The 16,896-nt window shown below is 47.7% G+C and overlaps 1 long non-coding RNA gene and 1 pseudogene across 4 annotated transcripts in view; one reads left to right on the forward strand and one right to left on the reverse strand.

The window, feature by feature from the left end:
* Nucleotides 1-16,896, forward strand: part of LOC139437404 (uncharacterized) — a 45,452-nt gene that overhangs the window by 1,852 nt on the left and 26,704 nt on the right. Inside the window, exons 2-3 of one of the 4 annotated variants that reach the window (XR_011647176.1) lie at nucleotides 3,246-5,792; nucleotides 6,865-7,266. This is a non-coding gene — a long non-coding RNA (uncharacterized lncRNA). Of the gene's footprint in view, nucleotides 1-529; nucleotides 7,267-16,896 lie in introns of those variants that run through there. The other 3 variants (XR_011647177.1, XR_011647175.1, XR_011647174.1) reach the window with 3 other exon arrangements.
* Nucleotides 10,466-11,374, reverse strand: LOC101433199 (complement component 1 Q subcomponent-binding protein, mitochondrial pseudogene; annotated as a pseudogene).

The raw sequence follows: 16,896 nt of genomic DNA on the forward strand, positions 1-16,896 counted from the left end.
CGAGCGGAGGGTGGAGGAGGCGTGGGCCGGGTGACCGGCAAGGTCGCCGCGCGAATGGGTCTTTCTCTCCGGGGTCGCCGGGCTCGTGAGCCCGCCAGCCACGGCGTGGGAGACGGGCCGGCGCGCGTGAGCGTCCGGGCGTGCGTGCGCGCGGCTGTGCGGGGCGCTGCGTGGAACGGGCGCGCGCACAGCCTGGCCACCGTGCGCCCCGCAGCGCCTTGGACCTGCGTGCCCGACCGTGAAGGGCCGAGGGTATCCGGTCTCGGCGTCCGGTTGAGAGTCGCGGGGCTCTTCCCGTGTCCAGGGACGTGCCCTGCCCCGGGCCGAGCGGTTCCTGGTTCTCCAAGCGGGGCGCGCCCCAGCCCGGCCCCGGGAAGCGGCCCCCCGCGGGCCCGGGAACCCGCGCCGGGTCCTCTCTGCGCTCGCCGGCGGCGGCCGCCAGGTGGCGCCGAAGGCAGCTGCTCGGGCCTGGGAGAGGCGGGTGGCGAGGGGGCGCTGGGGAGATGAACCCCTCGTCGTCTCTCGCCACAGTCTCTGGCGCTCCGCGCTCCAGTCTTCGGGCGCCCCAAGTCACCTGCCTGGTCACCGAGGCCCCGCTACCTCCGGCCTCTGGCTGAGGACTCGCTGCCAGTCAGTCCTGGTCCTGCGGCCCAGCTCTCGGAAGAACGGGCAGCAGGGCTGTGGGTAGAGGTGGGGTGGAAAGACGGACAGTGGGTGTTGCTTCGGGGAGGAAGGCTCCCAGGCAGGCTCGGGTCGTGCTCATTATGCCTTATTAGAGTGGTGGAAAAAACCACGAGCCAGGGAGCGGAGCGCTGCCCCAGTCCTAAGGCCGGAGGGCGCCGTGGCCCTAAATGCCCGGCTGGTGACGGGCTGGTGCCTCCTGGCCACGCTCCGAGACCGGCTGGGTCCTCCAGGTGCAGCAGGTAACGGGCTCCACGCAGGCGTCACCGGGTGTGCAGTGGAGATGGTGAGGTCAGGGACAGCTTATCACCCAGGGTTATTACCAAGGAGTGAGCCACGAAGGTGCTGAGAAGGTGAAAGGACAGGGCACCGTCCTAGGGGCTGGCCCCGTGGAGACCTCCTCGGAGAGGTCAGCGCTGACCCCAGGCTGCCCTGTGGCTGGAGTCGAGGACAGGGTGCCCAGGTGTGGGGACCCAGGGCCCCCTCTAAGTCCTCAGCACGGAGCTGCCTAGGAGACCTTGGCCTAAGTTACAGGTTCCCCCCAGCGGAAAGGCTGTCTTAGACCAGCTCTCCGCGAGGAGGAGAAACTCAATCCTGGGGTAACGTCCCCAGACCCCGGGTGCACCGTCTTGGGACCCTAACAGGAGCTCTGTTCTCATAGCCTATGGAATGACTTTGTTCTGAGACCCCCTCGATCGCCCCTCGTTTTCTCCCGTCCTCCTGCGGAGCGCCAACTTCCTGCTTTGACCTGCTGCCCTCAAGGAATCGTCTCCTGTCTCTAAGTCCCACTAAAGCTGATATCGGATCCCCTGCCTGGTGCGGTCTTTGCTCTCGCGGCCTTGCCAGCTTGTGCCCTTCAGGAGTTGGGCTGGATCCCCCAGGGAGGAGGGCCCTCTTTTCAGCTGCGTGGGGGTGAGTGGGTTTAGCCCAGATCTGCTGCGGCAGACAAGGGCCGATCCTGCCAGCTTGGAGGTGGCAGCAATGGGACAGCTCCCGTGGGGGACGCATGACTGACTTCTGGAGCTTCTGAAGCCCATCAGGGCGTCATTCTTTTCTCGGGAGGCAGCTCTGGGACATCAGTGGGCAGGAGATGGAAGAAGTGGAGTTTCAGAGGCTGCTTGAGAGTCGAGCAGGAGGAGTATGCGACCATTTAAGTCAACACCCCCTCCCCTTCCCAGGTCTGCGGAGGACGGGGAGGGAAGGGGAAGGCAGCTGGGCCCTGCAGGGCAGTGGGCCTGGGCCCAGGAGGCGTTCCTGCTCCCGGGGCCCAGGAGCTAGTACTGGCTGGTTACAAACAGTATGTGTGCTTTCACCTTTTCTATTCATTTTCCAAAGATTAACATACGTCCTTTTTACCAATTCTGCACAAGTTAGCCCTCAGCTTTCCATTCTCTAACCTCATTCTATTTTTCCGGTGCTGCATATTCAAGTTATTAACTCCATGAAATTACACGGTATATTTAGTTCATAGTAGCAGAATCATGCGGTATTTGTCTTTTTGTGTCTGGCTTGCTTCACTCAACATAATCTCCTCCATGTTGTCATATGCTTTCTGAATTCTTTTCTTCTTGCGGCTGCGTAATATTCCGTCATGTATATACACCACTGTTTATCCATTCATGGGTTGATGGACACCTCTCCCCATTGAATATGATGTTAGCTGTGGGTTTTTCATATATGCCCTTTTTCATATTGAGGAATTTTCCTTCTATTTTCCTATCTTGTGAAGTGTTTTTATCAAGAAGGATGCTGGATTTTATCAAATGCCTTTTCTGCATCTATCAAGATGATCGTGCATTTTTTTTCGTTCAATTTGTTAATGTGATATATTATATTAATTGACTTTCTTACGTTGAAACACCCTTGCATACCAGGAATAAATCCTACTTGGTCGTCATGTATGAGTCTTTGAAATGCTTTTGGCCTTCTGTATCTCTTATAACATTTTCTCATTTAAAGTCTGTTTTGTCTGATATTAGTATAACTACCCCTGCTCTTTTTTGGTTACTGTTTGCATGGAGTATCTTTTTGCAACCTTTCACTTTCAGCTAGACTCTATCCCTGGACCTAAGGTGAGCCTCTTGTAGGCAGCATATGAATGGCTTGTTGTTGTTTTATTTTTTAAATTATACAAACATACAATTTTTAAAAAATATTTTAAAATTTATTTCCTTCCCTGATATGGCTCCCTTATCTGTTAGATTGTTGTTTCTGCTCATTGTCCACTTGCTATGTCTGCTCGTTGTGCTTGTGCATTGTCCACTCTTTATGTCTGCTCATTGCCTGCTTGTTGTGTCTGCTTGTCTTCTTTAGGAGACACTGGGGACCAAACCTGGGACCTCCCGTGTGCTTGAGCCACATCCGCTCCTCTGGCTCATGTTTTTTATCCATTCCGTCATCCTTTATCTTTTTTTTTTTTTAGAATTAGTTTCCAGCCTTTATTTATTTATTTTCTTCCCCTCCCCCTTCCCCACCATGCTGTTTTTGTTCTCTGTGTCCATTTCCTGTGTGATCTTCTGTATCTTTTTCTCTTTTCATCTTCTCTTCTCATCTTTCTCCTCTAGGATTCACTGGGATTTGATCCTGGGGACCTCTGATGTGGAGAGAAGTTTCCTGTCAATTGAGCCACCTCAGTTCCTGGTCTCTGCTGTGCTTCACCTTGACTCTTACCTTTGTTTCTCTTTTGTTGCATTATTATCTTGCTGCATGACTCACTTGTGCGGGCACTGGCTTACCACATGGGCACTCACTCGGGCACTTGGCTCACCATGTGGGCACTTGGCTCACTGCATGAGCACTTGGTTTGCCAAATGGGCACTGGCTCACAGTGCAAGTGTGCTTTCTCTTCTTTTTCGCCAGGAGGCTCCAGGGATCAAACCTTGGTCCTCCCGTACGGTAGGCAGAGGCCCTATCACTTGAGTCACATCCACTTCCTATCCTTTATCTTTTGTTTGGGGAGTTTAATCCATTCACATTCAATGATATTTCTGTAAATGGATTATTCATTTCCACTATTTCTTTGGTTTTCATATGTTATATCTTATTTTCATCTGTCTTTTTTTACTCTTTTGGTTATCCTTTCTACTATTCTTCTATACTCTACTTTTAGCCTCTCTCTCCTTTTTCTTTCAGGCCATAAAGCTCCCTTTAATATTTCCTGTAAACGTGGATTCTTTTTTACGAACTTCCTTAGTTTCTGTTTATTTGTGAATATTTTAAATTTGCATTCATATTTGAAGGGAAATTTTGCTGGATAAAAATTCTTGGCTGGTAGTTTTTCTCTTTCAGTATTCTAATTGTATAATTCCACTGTTTTCTTGCCTCCATGGTTTCTGATGAGAAAACTACTAAGTTTTGTTGGGCTCCCCTTGTGTGTGATGATTTGCTTCTCCCTTGCTGTTCTCAGAATATTCTCTTTATCTTTGATGTTTGATATTCTGAGTAGTATGTGTCTTGGAGTAGATCTATTTGGATTTATTCTGATTGGAGTATGCTGCACTTCTTGGACATGCAAGTTCATTTCTTTCATTAGAGTTGGGGAATTTTCAGCTACTATTTCCTCAAATACTCTTTCTGCCACGTTTTCCCTTCTCTTCTCCTTCTGGACTCCCGTGACATGAACATTATTGCATTTTGTGTTATTATTCAACTCCCTGAGCCCCTGCTCAACTTTTCCTGTTCTTTTCTCTCTTCAATTTCAGTTGTTTTGTCTTCTGTATCACTTATTATTTCTTCTGTCATTTCAATCTGCTGCTTATGCATCTAATGTGTTTTTGATTTCACCTATTGTGTCTTTCATTCCCATGAGCTTTGTTACTTTTCTATTCCTGGTTTCACATTCTTCTTTTTGTTCACTCAGTGTCTTCTTGATTTCCTTTATCTCTTTAGTCATATTGCCTGTCAACTCATTAATTTGATTTTGGAAATATGTGTGCATCTTGGTGATTAGTTGTCTCAAATCCTATGTCTCTTCTGGGACTTTGATATATTCCTTTTCTCCAGCCATTTCTTCCATTTTCTTAGTATGGCTTGTAATTTTTTTCTGATGTCCAGGCATCTTATAATGTTGATAAGTTTATTCTGATGCTCAATTTCTCCCTCTTGTGTAGGGATTTAGTGGCAGGAGACTATGTTATTGCCGTTCTTACATTCTTCATTCAGCCTGTTCTAGGTCTTTAGGATTGTCCCTGTTAGTTCTTCAAGTCTGGGCCCTGGACCCAGTAATGTTGTCTGCAGATTCACTTCCAAGGGCCTTGGGGTGGCAGGCTATAAAGGCCAGAAAAAGCCTCTCATTTACTTTTTTTTTCTGTAGATACTGGAGATTGAATCCTGGACCTCGTACATGGGAAGCAGGCACCCAACCACTGAGCTACATTCGCTCCCCCTTATTTACTTTTAATCCACTAGCAGATGGCATTCTTTGGCAGGCTTCTCACTTCAAACCCTGTTTGGAGTGTGTTCATTGCCACAGGGACAGGATCAATGGGATGGAAGATCCTGTCTGGAGGCTAAGATCCTCATAATTCAAATTTTCTCAGAGGCAGTTCTCCAACCTTTGCTTGTAGCCCCCTCCATTTTCCAGGGTAGGGTGTAATTCTGCTCCCCTCTGTGTCTTCAACAACCAGTCCCAGTCAGTAGAGAGGGAGATTGAGAGGGTCGGATCTCTTTAGTCCCTTGCTGGCTCCCAAGGCAAACAATGGTGCATCCCACCTAGTCTGGAAGGGCTTGTGGGACACAGCAGACCAAATTTTTGGGTCAAAAGCTGAATCAGCCTTATGCTGTGTCCCTCTTTCTTTTGTTTCCTGGGGAGGTGAATCCCTAGGGCCGCCTTTCTCTATAGCTGCTGGCCCATGTCCTGGAAATTCAAAAGTATTCATAGGGTTGGGGGAGGATGCCAGAAGTTGCAGCTGTCACTTTTAACTCACAGTGTTGCCATCATAGTTCTTTTCCTTTGCCTCTCTCTTCTCTGGGTGGTGTCCAGCCTTCCCCTGGAGTCCTGAACTATAGAAGATTTTTTTCCATGCTGTTTCTGCCTGTCCTCTAGCTATTTTATTGGGAAAGAAGAGAGTTCTGTGTTTTTCTAGTCCACCATCTTTTCAAAATTCCCCCAGGTAAGTAACTTTTGATTGACTCCCTCAAGGTTTGTGCAGATGGGTTATTAATGTTTTGTAACCCAGTTGCTTGATTATAAAGCTTTTGTATATTCAACGCAGTTTGGATTGAGGTATTTAGCCAAGTACAACAAGAGGTGTTAGCTATTGTGCACACTCCTCCTTTTCTGATAGGAGATGGTCCAAGGCTGTTTTGTTGTCCGTGACCACATTGGTCAAAGTGTCGACAGAGATTCAGATAGTCTCTAATGCTGCAGAGGAGTTAGCCAGTTCTTTCACTGCATCTGTCAAGTTATGCAGAGCTGCTTCTTGATAGGCCAACCTGAACCAAGGAACTTAGAGTCCTCTTGCTAAACCTAAGCCAGCTATGATCGTATCTAGTGCCTGTTTACTACGATGATGAAGGGTAGGTTGGTAAATAGAAATATCCAACTTTAAATACCTTCAGGTACTCTGGCCCTTTATCCAGGCATTATTTACACATTGGAACATTCTGACTTGAGTATCAGAAATACTGTATTCAAAACCTTTAAAAGGTAACCAGCTCCTTGGGCTTCCAAAGAGAATTTCCCAGGAAGTTCTCTGTAGAGCCTGCAATTGACCAGACACTTAAGGGCTATATAAGGTTTTGTTACGATCTGGGCAGAGAGCTGACAAAGGGCCTTCTTTATAGGGTTCATGTAAACTAAGGTCTTACTAAGGGAAAATATTCCCTGGTTTGGAGTGCCGTTCTCTATTCCAACTGATAACGAGAGCACCTTCATCACTAATGTATTTAACACTTTAGGAATTGATGGGAGGCTACATCCATTCTGTAGACCACAATCCACAGGAAAAACTGAGAAAATGAATCATACCCTAACCAAGATCTTCCAAGAGAGAAATTTAACCTGGGACAAAGCTCTGCCACTTGCCCTGCTTAGGATAAGGGTAGCTCCCAGGAGCAAGCTTTGTTTGCACCCATATGAAATAATGTATAGGAGACCCTTCCTTAGAACCCACTGCGATCACAATGTAGACAGTGAGCATGTTCTTACTGAATTGCAAACTGTAAAATCTGTTTAATCCTTAGGAGCTGCTCTCTCTGCAGTGCACCGATACGTCTCTGATCAGCTCCTGTTTCCCACAGATGTCCCCCTGCATCGTATCAATCCAGGGGACTGGGCACTTTTTAGAAATTGGAAAATGCAGCACCCAGATAGCCAATTAAAAGCCCAATAGGATAGACCTTATCTAGTCTTGCTTGTTCCTCATTCTTCTGTTAAGTTACAGGGCATCCAGCCCTGGATCTATCACTCGAGGGTGAAACCCGTTGTCATCCAAGAAGGCGATCCTCCATCTTCCTGAAAAAAGCCTGAGCTTCACGTTTTTTGGCACCAGAGCAATACTGCCTCCCCAATCAAGGTTCTCCACCCCTCAGTGACACTGCGAAGCCATCACAGATGTAAGACCGCTTTTCAAAAGGAACAACAAGGTAAGTGATGTCTGATGTAGATTGTACTGCTTGGCCATGTATTCTTCTCTTTTTTGTTGCTGGATTCTTTTAAATAAATAAATAAATTCAAAGACATTTTATTTGTTTATTTATTTTTAAAAAGATTTTATTTATTTATTTCCCCTCCCCCCTCCCCAGTTGTCTGTTCTCTGTGTCTATTTGCTGCGTGTTCTCCTTTGTCTGTTTCTATTGTTGTTGGCACGGGAATCTGTGTCTCTTTGTTGCGTCATCTTATTGTGTTGGCCCTCCTTGTGTGCGGCACCATTCCTGGGCAGGCTGCACTTTCTTTTGCGCCGGGCAGCTCTCCTTACGGGGTGCACTCCTTGCACATGGGGCTCCCCTACGCGGGGGACACCCCTACGTGGCATGGCACTCCTTGCACGCATCAGCACTGCACGTGGGCCAGCTCCACACGGGTCAGGGAGGCCCGGGGTTTGAACCGCAGACCTCCCATGTGGTAGACGGACATCCTAACCATTGGGCCAAGTCCGCTTCCCTTAAAGACGTTTTAGACTACAGAAAAATTACATAAAAAATGTAGGGTACTCTCATATCCCCCGCCCCTCCCCCTCTCATATTTCCCCCTCTTTTTAATAATATTTTATGGGCTAATGAGGGCATGCCTCTTATCTAAAAGCTGGAATCATTCTTCTGTGTAACGAATCATCTGGATTCCTCAGTACCGTAGACTAAGTATCAGGTTGTAACCACTAGTTAAACCCTTTAGATTAGATGATAAAAATGATTGGTATTGTTTTCATCCTTATAACCTCGTCTGCTTGTAACCTCCCTTGTCACATGGAAAAGTGGAAGGAACATTTCACTGTTCAAACTTTCCAAGCCCTGGCCTGGAGAGGGCAACTGAGGGATTGTTGGCTGTGTCACCCAAATCCTTCTGCAGAATCCTCTTCCTACCTCACATACCAGTCCCAGGGTTCCTCAAGTCCCAGAGTGAGTCCTCGGAAGGGTCGTCGGTCCCTTGCCCTTGCTCCAGTCCTGCTTCCTCTCATACCTGCTCCCCGGGGTGAGGCGGAAGGTTTGGAGCCCTGCTCCTCAGCGCCCCCAGCTGCCTCGTGTTATTTGTGAGCACGGAGCTGATACATCCCGGGTCTTGCAGACAACCGTAATCAAACAACCTGTGATGATGCAGTGAGTGGGGCCCCTAAGGAGGCGGCAATTCGTTGGGACCTAATGAGAGAAACTATAAATGTAGAAGGAAGGGATTATACCTATTATACCATTGAAAGGTCTGATAATGACCAAAATTGGGATTTGGCATAGAAAAAGCCAAGCAATTGGAAAAAGTGGGAAAGACCCTGCAAGAATCCCCCCTGCAAGTTACTTCAGACCCTCTTTCTGTTTGGCAAGGGAAAGCCTTACCCCACCTGAGGGGTCCACAGAGGCGTGCGGGTACTGGTAGTTTCCTTGGGCCTTTGGCATAACAGTGACGTCTATTTGCCAGCCTTGCCCTAATCCTGTTCCTTGTGCTTGAGCTCCGCTCCCCAGTTCTAGGAGGTACCGGGGATGAACCCAGGACCTTGTATGTGTGCAGCAGGTGCTCAACCACTGAGCCACATCCGCTCCCCTGGAACCCCTCTTTTAATCAGGGGAGGGCCTGTCTTGGGATTGATTCTGGCACAGACAAGACCCTCTTGAGTCACTCTTTGCGTAGTCTTTCTCATGCCAGGACTACCACAATGTAGCCGCAGGTACAGGGTCCCTCCCACAGTGAGTGCGCTGGTGTAAATAGGTGATAACTCTTTTCACTAAGTTTTCTGGAATCAGGGCTACTCCTTCCCTATGAATCCAGCCCTCTGGAGTGATCTGCACGGGCTCCTCTGATGCCTCTGGATTACACTGTGGATGTACAGCTTTGGAAGGAAAACCCCATTCCTTGGCTTTTTAAAAAAAGATTTATTAATTATTTTTTTCCTCTCCCCCTTCCCTGCCCCTGCCCTGCTGTGTTTTGCTGTCTATGTCCATTCGCGGTGTGATCTTCTGTATCTATTTTGTCTTCTCTTCTAGTCTTTCTCCTCTAGGATTCACTGGGATTTGATCCTGGGGACCTCTGATGTGGAGAGAGGTTCCCCATCAATTGCACCACCTCAGTTCCTGGTCTCTGGTGTGCTTCGCTGTGACTCTCCCCTTCGTCTCTTTTTGTTGGGTCATCATCTTGCTGGCTGACTCACTTGTGCAGGCACTGACTCACCACGCGGGCATTGGCTCACTGTGCAGGCAATTGGCTCACCATGTAGGCACTTGACTTGCCGCGCAGGCACTGGCTCACTGCGCAGGCATGCTTTCTCTTCTTCTTCTTCTTCTTTTTAAAGATTTATTTTTTATTTATTTTCTCTCCCCTCCTTCCCCATTTGTCTGCTCTCTGTGTCCATTCACTGTGTGTTCTTCTGTGACCGCTTCTATCCTTATGAGCGGCACCAGGAATCTGTGTTTCTTTCTGTTGTGTCATCTTGTTGTTGCATCAGCTCTCTGTGTGTGCAGTGCCATTCTTGGGCAGGCTGCACTTTCTTTCGCGCTGGGCGGCTCTCCTTATGGGGTGCACTCCTTGCACGTGGGGCTCCCCTACGTGGGGGACACCCCTGTGTGGCAGGGCACTCCTTGCGCGCATCAGCACTGCACATGGGCCAGCTCTACATGGGTCAAGGAGGCCCGGGGTTTGAATCATGGACCTCCCATGTGGTAGGAGGACACCCTATCCATTGGGCCAAGTCTACTTCCCTCTCTTCTTCTTTTTCACCAGGAGGTCCCAGGGATCGAAGCTGGGTCCTCCCATATGGTAGGCAGAGGCCTTATCATTTGAGCCACATCTGCTTCCCATTCCTTGGCTCTTGACAGATCATTTGAGGAATATTGGGGTGTAAATGGTGTGTCAAATCAATACTTGGAATAAGAGCTACAATAATTACTCTAGGTGCCTGAAACTTTGCCACCTCTTTTGCTACATGATCTGCTAATAATAGATTGTTTCCTGTTGCTATTATTCCTTTGATGTCCAGGGAAATGGATGACTTTTTTTCTTTTTATTTTGAGAAAAGAAACCAATTTTATTTTCCATCAAGTTATATAAAAATCCAGAAATAAAAGTTTTGTAGAGAAGGAACAAATGAATAGTAAACAAGGGTGGAAGAGAATTTAAATTTGAAAAAATTTTCCCATGCTATTAGGATGATAACCATTTCAAAGCACATATAATGTCTGGCCTTCGGAGTAGGTTTTTATTCACTGGCCAAAGCCTGCCCCTAAAATGAAGGTTTTCAACGCCTTTGCTCTGCTGGCTCTGGACAAAACTTCTGAGGTCTTCTAGAAAGGTAAGGCAATCCTGTGCTGCAGGGCAGCGCTGAGCTCTACCAGCTCACCTGCCTTGCTCGTCCACCAGGAGACCCGTTAGATTGTCCTACAAGGCCCAGGCCAGAGCGTCTGTGGTGTGTAGCTGGTGTCTTTCCAGGCAGGCCTGCTGGTGGACTGAAAAGGTCCCTCTCGTCCTCCTCTTCTTTTCCGGCTTCCTCCTCTGGATAGTGACAGTCCAGCACGAAGCCCCTCTTGCCATCCCTCTATAACTTCAGCCCCAAAACTGGGAGGTGGATCCACTCAGGCTCCTGCTCTTCAGTCTTCTGCCCTTGTGAGGGCTCCAATCCCCATCGCGTGGCAGAAGGGACGCTGTTGTGAACGTTGAACATGACAGTGACCTTTTCCCTGGCAACCTTCAGCACTAATTCAGCTTCTTCCCATTCACTTCCAGCTCCAACCTCCGGACATCTTGGGGAGAGACTTCATGTCTGGATTTTCTTCTCCTCCTTAATCTCGTCACTCAGGAATTCAGCAAAAGCTTTGTCCTCTTCAGAGTGCAGCACACCACAACTGCAGGCACAGGCGCAGGGCTGCGGGGCCGCAAGAGGCCGGGTCGCTGACGCCACCAAGCACTCTCGCTGAGCAGCCCTGATGGCCATGCACACCCCTGGGGCACCTGCTGCAGCAGCTGCCAGAGTGGCAGGGAGGGCGCGGTGGCGGGGAGGCTGGTGATGGCAGAGCTCAGGGCACAGGGTGCGCCACACAGCAGAGGTGGCCTCATGGGGCTGAGGCCCTGGCATGTGTAAATACTGACTGCTCCTTCTTGAGGCTGCCTTATAGCATCTAATGGCCAGAATTATGAGAGCATGTTTTATCTCCTTTTCCCCGAGGTTAACAGAATTCTTTCCTTCCAAATGGCCAACCTGATGATGCTTACCTAGAGTACTTTTCTTTCTTTCCCCAAGTGTAGGGCCCTGGTGAGGGCTATGAATTTTCCTCTTTGAGCAGACGTACCTGGAGGGGGGACCTCGGTGTTCAGCAACTCTCGCAAGGTCACTATCACCTACCCAGCTGTTCTGTGTCCCTGGCCCGGGAAGCTGCTTCCATTGGTGAGCATCTCCAAGTCTGGGATCTCTAGGGGTTGATCTGTATAATCAGGGTGACTAGAATCCACTTCCTCAATTAACTGTATATAGCCATGCTCCAGGCCTGCTTGGTGGTTGGGAAGTCATGTCACCAGGGTTAAAGAGGAGACTGCTTTTAACCCCACATGGGGTTAGGCATCTGCCTAACCTCCCAGGTGTGAGCCAGCACACTCCTTTGTGCTCACGGAGGGGCAACACACAGTGTGGGGTTGTCCTAAGATAAATTTCTCTGCTTCTGGCAGCAAATCACAAGTAGCTGCCTCTGCTCAGAAGCAGCACAGCCAACCCCATGCTCCTGCATCAAGTTGTTTCAAGAAATAGGCTTCCGGGTGCGACCAAGGCTCTGGGTTAATAGCCCCCCCTGACTCCTTGCCATGAAGAAACAAGTCAGAAGACTTATTTTTTTTTCAATTTATTTCTCTCCCCTTCCCCGCCTCCCCCTCTCCCCGCAGCTGTCTGCTCTCTGTGTCCATTCCCTGTGTGTTCTTCTGTATCCACTGGTATTCTTGTCCAGAAGACTTTTAAGTAATTTATTTTTTATGCCTGGGAGAGGATATTTGTCAGGCTTCTCTAGGGAAACAGAAGAGACGGGAGAGATCTGTAATTAGTTTGAGATTTTAGAAGATTATCTCACGTGACCGTGGGGACGCACAACTCCAAGTTCTGTAGGGCGGAACGCAAGCCAGCGCCGGTCCTTGCTGAGTTCCGCAGGAGATGCTGCTATCTGAAGTCGAGATGGGAATTCTCTCCCTGAATGCCGAAACAGTGTCTCCTTGGAAGGCCTTCAACTCTTTGGACGAAACGTCACTCATTGCCGATGGCAATCTCCTCAGCTGATTGTAGCTGTAACCAGCCTTTTATGTAACCAATTTACTAATGATTAAAGTCCATGAAATGTCCTTGTCTTACAGTCAGCCGGAGACGTAACCAGCCATTTAAGTAATCAGCTTCCTTGTATTGCAGTCACCCAGTGCTTGCCAACTGGGGACCATTACCTGGTTGAGTTGACACATTAGCTTAATCCGTCACAGAGATCTAGGACGTGGCAGTAAGTAGTTTCTCCTTTAATTTATAGAATGCTTGTTTGCATTCAGGTGTGTACTTCAGCAGTTCTTGGTGTCCGCCGTTTAAAGCTGCATACAAGGGTTCAGCTAAAACCTGGTATCCAAAACCAGGTATCCAAACACAGCAGAATCCTGCCATTCCTAGGAACCCGCGCAGTTGTCTCCAGGTGGTTGGCTCAGCCACTCTGGCTAAGGCTTCCTTCTGTCTGGCAATAATAAGTTTCTCTGCTTTTTTGACAATTTAAACCCCAAATAGCTTCACAGTAGGTTATGAAATTTTATATTGCTGGTCTGCTAGGAAATTTAACATTAGAATGGTATTTTTTTTAAAAAAGATTTATTTTTATTTATTTCTCTCCCCTTCCCCCCTTCCTCCTGCCCCAGTTGTCTGTTCTCTGTGTCTATTTGCTGCGTGTTCTTCTTTGTCCGCTTCTGTTGTTGTCAGCGGCACGGGAATCTGTGTTTCTTTTTGTTGCGCCATCTTGCTGCGTCAGCTCTCTGTGTGTGCGGCACCACTCCTGGGCAGGCTGCACTTTCTTTCGTGCTGGGTGGCTCTCCTTATGGGGCGCACTCCTTGCGCGTGGGGCTCCCCTATGCGGGGGACACCCCTGCGTGGCAGGGCACTCCTTGCGCGCATCAGCACTGCGCATGGGCCAGCTCCACACAGGTCAAGGAGGCCTGGGTTGTTTTTTTTTTTTTTTTTAATTATTTATTTATTTATTTTAATTACATTATGAAAAATATGAGGTCCCATTCAACCCCACCGCCCCCGCCCCCCACTCCCCCCACAGCAACACTCTCTCCCATCATCATGACACATCCATTGCACCTGGTAAGTTCATCTCTGAGCATCACTGCACCCCATAGTCAATGGTCCACATCATAGCCCAGACTCTCTCACGTTCCATCCAGTGGGCCCTGGGGGGATCTATAATGTCCCGTAATTGTCCGTGAAGCACTATCCAGGACAACTCCACGTCCCAAAAACGCCTCCACATCTCATCTCTTCCTCCTGTTCCCCACACCCAGCAGCCACCATGGCTACCGTTCCCACACCCATTCCACATTTTCTCTGTGGACATTGGATTGGTTGTGTCCATTGCACATCTATGTCAAGTGAGGGCTTAGATTCCATATGGGTACTGGATGCACTCCTCCCGCTTCCAGTTGTAGACACTCTAGGCTCCATGTTGTGGTGGTTGACCTTCTTCAACTCCATGTTAGCTGAGTGGAGTAAGTCCAATAAATCAAAGTGTAGGAGCTGAAGTCTGTTGAGGCTCTGGGCCTGGGTGTCATATTATCAGTCCAGAGATTCAAATCCCCTACATATATCTTAAACCCAGCACCGACTACAATTCCAATAAAGTAGCATGCAAGTCTTGTGAAAAGAGATCCCCTCTGAGTCCAATTCCATCACGCAGAAACACCAGCTCCAAAGAAGGGCTATCTGTCATGGCAGTGAATCCCTTCTGCCATGACCATAGAACCCGTGGGTCTCTTTATCCCTCAAAAGAACCAATACCTGGGGTTGTATCTACCTTATCTGTCTCTTAGACTCTGTTCAGTTGTACATAGGGGTATTCCTTCTGACAACCTCCAGACTCTTTTTTAGAGACTCACAGCCTTATAATCTCATTTCTCCTTTCCATTTCCCCTTTACATTAGGTCAAACAGCTTCCCGAAGTCATGTTATTATATGTAGACAGGTATATTCTGCTGTTCCGCATTGAATCTTTAATTCAAGGTCATTTTCTAGTTGCTTCTTCAGCTGGTATGTGGTAGTGATCCCTCGGTGCCAGGGAGGCTCATCCCCGGGTGTCATGTCCCACGCTGGGGGGAATGCATCGCATCTACACGCTGAGTTTGGCTGTGAGAGTGGCCACATTTGAGTAACATGCAGGCTGTCAGGAGGAAACCCCCAGGCACAATGCTACTCTAGGCCTTGTTCTTATTGCAGGTGTATAGGCTCAAAAGTGTAACCATTAGTATCACGAGCCCACTGTTGGGCCCTCCTTCCTTCCTGGTTCTTGCCGTTGCACCTGGAGGATTGCCGCTGCTCTCCCAGGGCCCACAACAGTGACCCCCCGGCCAGGAGCCCAGTACCCCCCCAGCTGTTGTTTTTGTTTCCACTATGAGTATATATAGACATTACCATATACCCTGGGCATATGCCCTGTATAACTCCCTGTCAACCATATATATCCTGTCAATAACATCCCATATCAGTATTCCTCCGCTGCCATTGTTGAACCACTCTGTGATCCAAAACTTCCCGTAAAGTGAATCTCAACATAATGTCAGCTTCAGAAGAGTCTTAGATCACCGAAATTCATATATACAATATACAGTATTTCCCCAGATCCACCATAAAACCTTTTCCCTTGCACAGCAATAATCTTTTAACTTATTCATATCATATTTCCTGAAACTGATGTACAGATTCCAACACTATAGTTTTCAAACAAGGTGACATTTGTGCTTACTATGTGGTCCATATTTTAGGCTGTACAGTTTTCTAAATTTTTTAGTTATCCTATGTTTTGTCTTATGGTTTTCATTATTAGTCTGTCATCCCCTATATGTTTTTGGTGTAATATTAGCTGTTTTATATTCATCCTCGTGTACTCTCACATAACTCCTCTTTTTCCCCCTTATTTACCTTTGTTCCATCCATTCCACATCCATTTTCCCCTCCCCTTAGGCCCACAACGCCTGCCAATCTAATACCCTGGGAGCCGTCCTTTCTCACGAGAGATACAGTTCTCTCTATTCAACGGCATTAGTCTTCCCCAGGATATGGGTCCACCCCACCCAATGGTAGAACCCACCTTGGCAAAATGAGCCTTCAGCTATTCCCTCCGGAGTCCGTCACGCATCAGACCATACCCCCTGAGCGTCCTAACCAGGTAACCCTCCTACTTATACTGTGATACGTTTTACTCAACATTTAGTTCTCAACGAACTTCTGACACTCTCCCATATTCGTATGTTGCCCCTCCCTCCCACCTATTTCTTGGACAATATTACCCCTCTTCCCATCCCCAGCCCCCCTCAAACCCAGAAAACCCCACCCGAAGGTAACCCCTTGCCCCCATTTTGTCCCTTCTTTGTGCTCATACTTACCGCCAGCTCATCACAGATTCCACCCCTGCAGACATTAACTCACATCCTTCCTCCACCCCCCGATTTCCTGTAAGCCACTTTTCCAGACTCTAGCTCTCTGAGGCAGTTAACTTATTTCATATCATTGAGGTCATATAGTATTTGTCCTTCAATGCCTGAGTTGCTTCACTCAACATAAGATTCTCAAGGTTCATCCATGTTATCACGTGCGATTGTAGTGTATTGGTTCTTACAGCTGAGTAGTATTCCATTGTGTGTATATACCACATTTTATTGATCCACTCATCTGTTGATGGACATTTGGATTGATTCCAACTTTTGGCGATAGTGAACAATGCTGCTATGAACATTGGTGTACATATATCGGTTTGTGTCCTTGTTTTCAGATCTGATGGGTATATACCCAGCAGTGGTATTGCTGGGTCATATGGCAAATCTATGGATAATTTTTTGAGAAACCGCCAAACTGTCCTCCAGAATGGTTGGGTCCTTCTGCATTCCCACCAGCAATGGATGAGTGTTCCCCTTTCTTCACATCCTCTCCAGCATTTGTATTCTACTGTTTTTTTCATGGCTGCCAATCTTATGGGAGTAAGATGGTATCTCACTGTAGTTTTGATTTGCATTTCCCTGATTGCTAGAGATTTGGAGCATTTTTTAATGTGCTTTCTAGCCATTTGTATTTCTTCTTTGGAGAAGTGTCTGTTTAAGTCTTTTTCCCATTTTTTAAATGGGTTGTTTATCTTTTTGTTTTCAAGATATATGAGTTCTTTATATATGCAAGTTATAAGTCTCTTATCAGATATATGGTTGCCAAATATTTTCTCCCATTGTGTGGGTTCCCTTTTTACTTTCTTGACAAACTCCTTTGAGGTGCAGAAGGCTTTAATTTTGAGGTAGTCCCATTTATCTATTTGTTCTTTTGCTGCTCGTGCTTTTGGTGTGATATTCATGAAGCCATTTCCTATTAC

This window comes from Dasypus novemcinctus, chromosome 23 (assembly GCF_030445035.2).
Source record: "Dasypus novemcinctus isolate mDasNov1 chromosome 23, mDasNov1.1.hap2, whole genome shotgun sequence".
Lineage (NCBI taxonomy): Eukaryota > Metazoa > Chordata > Mammalia > Cingulata > Dasypodidae > Dasypus > Dasypus novemcinctus.